Consider the following 6,052-nt stretch of genomic DNA (forward strand, 5'->3'; position numbering starts at 1 on the left):
GATCTCTCGAACTCTCCTTCTTTATGCCGAAGAACTCGCCAAGATCTGTCAACCCTCGCTGAAATTCGTGCTCCTTTGACTCCACAATCCGGCAGCACCTCCTCGTCTTGATAATCAATCGCCCCAGAAAATGGAGGCCTTTGGCTCATATTTATAGGCCTCGAATGCGGTTATTTGGATGAGAACAAGTGATTTGGCCTTATCTTTAGTCAATAACAGCCTAACCACGTTTGTAGATGATATCAAGTCAGTTTGGATGCTCAGGAACCAACAAATCTCGAGAAAAACCATCAAAAACCGAACCCGATCGAAACAGCGCGCGCAGGACAAGTCTGACCCGCGCTTGCGCGGGTCGGATGGATCCGACCCGCGCTTGCGCGGGTCGGATGGAACCGACCCGTTTGGTCCGTACCGCGCGGCGCGCTTTTGGGCTTCGCTGACTTTCATGTTTTTCGGTTCTTCCGGGACTTGTATTTTTTCCCCATTTTGCGTAATTGATCGTCTTGTTGACTTGCACGCTTCGTTGCGGGATTGACTGTTGAACGCACGTTGGTTGATATACGCGCGTGTTGATTGACGCACGCGTGTTGATCGACGTGCACGAACTGATTGTCACGCGCGTGTTGATCGACATGCATGAACTGATTGACACGCGCGTGTTGATTGACGCGCATGAACTGATTGACGCGCGCGAGCTGACTGTGCATGAACTGATTGACACGCGCGTGTTGATTGACGCGCATGAACTGATTGACGCGCGCGAGCTGACTGTCGAGCGCGCATGTCACTTGATTCGCCATTTTGCTTCAGGAGGTTGTCGGCGTCAGATAATCCTCTTAGACTCGGATAACGATGTTCGTCGTCTTCTCTCTGTCTCAAGCTGTGTGCGGACACCTATAGACATTTTTAGACACCTACAAAGCCAACCGACGACTAACCCTCCAAATTCAAGCTTCATTCCCGTGGTAAGGGGAAGACACCTACAGCAGCTGTTGACGTTAATCAAATGTCGTAGAAGTAATCCCGGAGACAGTAAAAGAATTCAGATCCAAGACTACAAAAAGAGTACTTCTTTAAGGATGAAGACGTTCCGGCTATTTTCGAATCCCTCCTTGAAAACAACAAGATCAAGCTGCCACCTATCACAAGTCAGGAGGAAGCTAATAATACTTTGGATCCAAAGTACCGTGCATACCACAGGAGAATCCTTCATTCCACTAAAGCGTACTTTACTCTCAAGAACAACATTCAAGCCTTGGTTGATGCTGGAATCATAACGGTAAAACAAGCTGAATGAGAATGGCGAATACTCCGAGGAGTACATGAGTATAAACTGATTCTCCACACTCCAACTAGTGCACGAGTCTAAATTGTTCCTCCCTGCTCCAACGCCTCAAGAGCCTAACCTGTGTAGACTTCGAAGAGTATACGAGTATAAACTACTTCTCAATCCTCCAATGAGTATAAAGGTTAAACTGCTTCTCTTTGATGGGAAGTTCCTGGAGAATTTTATACATAATATTCTTAAGGATAACCCAGGTTAAACTGCTTCTCTTTGATGGGAAGTTCCTGGAGAATTTTATACATAATATTCTTAAGGATAACCCGATCAAGCAACTGACTACAATGTTAGACCCAGTTTCGTAAAGAAAGCTGGGGGTGGATAATTCATGCAACAGAAAGTTCCCGGAAGAATACTATATGGTGTATTCTTAGGGATAACCCGGTCACTATAAAAAAAAGTGATGAATAAGAAACTCCCACTTGGACTCTGAATGCTGCCAAGAGTGAAATACATCTAATTACCGGGATCAATGTTATCAATTTCCAGAACACGCGTTATCGGTTTAGTCTTTTACCGAGTGAAGAAGATACCAGATTCCAAATCTGGGGAATTTTGTCCTAAAGCCTAAGTAGGGATAAGTCAATATTTAACACGTGTTGCCAATTAGTCATTGACCATAAAAAGGATAAAAGCCCACATATTCGATATTGTGGCAGACTGTTATTAATAACGTCATAATCCGTGCCTTACATGCATGGGGAATTTTATCCCGAAACCTAAGTAGGGATAAGTCAATGCCTAACACACGTTACCGGTTTAGTCTTTCACCGAGTGAAAAAGACACCAGAATCCAACTCTGGGGACTTTTATCCCGAATCCTTAGAACGGATAAGTCAGCATCTAACACGTATTGTAGGGTAGTCCATTCCCATAAGAAAGACGGAGTCTACGTATTCAATATCGTAGCACTAAAATGGTTAACTCTTTTAGCATAATGTTACATGCAGAACGGACTAAAACAATCTGCATGCTAGCCCGACTTAAACAGTAGTCGGTAAAGGCTCATCAAACCCGTTAATGGTTGAGGGTTTGCCAAAAATCCTATAAATGCGATAACCACTGACGCACCATCTTCATTAGTTGGTCTCGTGACTTGAACATCTGATAACTTCAGGATAAAATCTATATATGCAGATGAATTAGCTTTAATAGTTGGTCCTGTAGCCCTAACATTTGGGACCGTCACGTTCCAACATCTTAAGAGCTTAAACTGTGTAAACTCTGATAAACATACGAGTATAAACTATGTTAACGTCGGTCAACGCGTTATAGTAAAGGTCGAGGCCGGTCAACGCATCGATGATTTCGCCAAAATAAGGCTAAGGAAAAATTCCAGATTAAAGGATAATTCCAAGGAGTTCAATTACAATTCAGAAATGAATTCCCGACGAAGACGGTTAGTTTAACGTCAACTCAATGACAAGAGCTAAATTCAGAAACTTACGCATCAACTTCAGTTCAAGATTTCGACAACGGTCAGACAATAAACATAGCGTCAGAAGAACTTTATCTATTCAACAAAATACTAAATAGATTGAAGGCTGAAGAAGTAAAGAATTGAAACAATCCATATGTTCTTCTACACAATCTCCTCGATAAAATACTGAAGAGGTTAAAAACATGACCTATCTTATCCAAAGCATTACAGACTCCTCTATAAAAGAATGAGTCTAAAATACTTTGGAGAGGGTACCTGTAGGCATCTAAAATGCCTATAGGTATCCGTACACTGCTCGAGACAAAGAGAATGCGATGAATGTTATTATCCAAGTCGAAGAGGATTATCCGAGTCAAAGAGGATCATCTGACACCGACAAACGCATGAAGTGAATCAGTGAACCATTGATGACATGGCGACAAACCACCGGAATGGCCAACGCGCGTGCTCACCGGCCACCGCCAAATGGCCCGCGCGCTCATCGGTCACTAAAACGACAAATCAAGTGACCCGTGCGCTCATCGGCCACCTTCAAGTGGCCCGCACACTTGTCAGACAGCTCCAAGTGGCTTGCGTGCTCACCGGCCACCGCCAAATGGCTCGTTTGCTCGAATCGGTGAAGCATACAAGTCAACAAAACGATGAAATACGCGTAACGACAAAACAAGTCAAAACCTGAAAGACTAAAATAGCCGCTGACAGCCGAGTCACATCAAAACGACTCGACCAAGAACCAGTGGCTCGGCCATAGGCCGAGCCACCAAATAGTGGTTCGACCAGGTTTGAGCCAAAAACGCGTCTTGGCGGTTTTTTAACGGGTTATCACGGGATTTCTTCTTTTCTAAAGGTTCCTAACCACCTAGATATCATCTCCAAACATGGTTACGTAGTTATTAACTAAAGATAAGGCTGAATCCATCATTCTTATCCCAAAATCCCCTAACCGAAGCCTATAAATATAAGCCTGGTGGCTCATTTCTCAGGGGTAAAAAATAATAATAATCAATAGGGTAAAGTGCTATCAAATTAGAGAGTGGAGCACGAATTTTAGAGAGTTAGCAGATCTTAGCGAAGTTCCTCAATAAAAAAAGTGAGAGTTCGAGAGATCTGAGACTTATTTCCCCCTATTCCTCCGGATTTAAGCTTGTTCTTAATCTCGAGAAGAGCCGTAATCTCGCTTGATCGAGGTTACCGCTGCTGCGATTACTTCCTTCGTGAAGTAAGAGCATTGATTATCAATCTATCAAATGGATCTGATCCGTGACGGTCCACGGACTAACGCATCCTCAACACAGGCGAAGTTCACACATAAGCAACAAGAGATAAACTGCTGTTGTGTTGTTTGACAAGAGTTGTATTTTTTTTATTTTTATTGTATAAGTTGATCTTATAAAAAGATCTACTTTTCTCTTCTTTTTTTGAACTTGTAATCGATAAACGGTTGTACTGAGTTCATTGGCAATGAAATCAACTTTTGACACAAACATGGATATCTTACTAAAGATATTACCAAAGATATTCTAAAATTTTAAAAATACCTAAATATATTTTTAAAAATTTATTACAATTGCTATGATATTTTTAAAATCTAAAAATAAATTTTTATGATTTTTTATCACTATAATAATCTAAAAACCTAAAAATATATTTTAATTACTATAATATTTTAAAAAGCTATTTATATATTTATTGTGAAAATCTTAAGATTATTTTAATTTAAAAAATACTATAAATAATTAAAAAAATATTTTCACAACTATCAAAAAATATAATTGAATTCGAATTAAATTTAGAAATTAGTAAAATAAAAATTTTCATTTAAATGAAAATGAAAAAGTTAAATTGTAATATGTAGATTGGAATTAAAACTCTAGTTTTAAAAAATAAATATTTATATAACAAATAAAACTAAAAAAGTATTACATAAATAAAAACAAGAATTATATCAAACGGTTGTAGAATGATTAAAAATATCACAAAAATATCACAGAAATATATATTTTTACCTAAATTAAATATTTGAATATATTAAATACCTGAATTATGTTCTCTAAGAAACAAAAGCATTGTGGGTTAATGATTAAAAATCACTGATTTGTTTTTTTACAATAATATCTAAAATATTAAAATTATTAAATTGAAAATAATTATTCAAGGGTTGTAGAATAAGTACATGAATCTTTATATTATTTGATAGCAATTAAAATTAAAAAATATTACGCAAATTTAAATAAAAATTATGTTGGACGGGGGTAGATGAAGTACCAAAATTATTTTCCTCCAAACAATTAATGAACCGTGGGTTGAAGATAAATTTACATAAGAACTAAAAAACAACAATCTAGAAAATAAGAAATTTAAAAATAATTAAAATTGATAAAAATACACAAATTAAAATAACATAAATATTAGATGGTGTTAGATTAATTACCTAATGTATTTTTCGGAGATCAGAATAATAATTCGGAATAGGGATTAAAAATCGACAATCTGAAAAACAAAAAACTCAAAAACAATTAAAATAAAAAATAGACAAATTAAAATAACATAAACATTAGATGGTTCTAGATTAATTACCTGATATATTTTTTAGAGATCGAAATAAATCCAGAGTTCTTAAAAAAAATTAAGACGGGAAAACTGAAATATAAAAAAATTAAGACGAGAAAAGTGACCACAAAAATAAAATGGAATTTCGGGATAAATAGAATTTTTAATTTTTCAAGAAAACCGAAATTTATATATTTTTTCCATATATTGAAAGGAAATGCCTAAGTAAAGGGATTTGATTTTATTTGTAATTTGAATTAGTTACTAAAGATATTGTCAAACATATTCTAATTGATTATAAATTAATTTTTTTCATATATAAATATATTTATTTGAATTAAAGGTTGAGATATAACAATTTAAATGGACGGATTAGATGATATGACACATGTTAAAAAATTTAGTGTAGGAGCAAGATGAGGTGTCATCATGTGGTGAGTTTTTAAACTTTTTGGTTTTGTTTTAATGTATACCCTAGTAAAAGATAGAAAAATATAAGAACTATCATTGGCAGTTCTATATGGAACAAAGTCAAGTGACCCCACTTTGATCGAGCTCTACAATGTTGACATAGAATGATAATACATACTCATTTTGTAAATCCATGCAAGTAACAACTCACCATTAAAATTTAAAGTGACCCCGCCTAAAATCTTACATCATCCCTCCAATTGTGTAGGTAGATTGAGAAAATTCTATTTGACAATGTTATTAATGAA

Source organism: Asparagus officinalis, chromosome 9 (genome assembly GCF_001876935.1).
Source record: "Asparagus officinalis chromosome 9, Aspof.V1, whole genome shotgun sequence".
NCBI lineage: Eukaryota > Viridiplantae > Streptophyta > Magnoliopsida > Asparagales > Asparagaceae > Asparagus > Asparagus officinalis.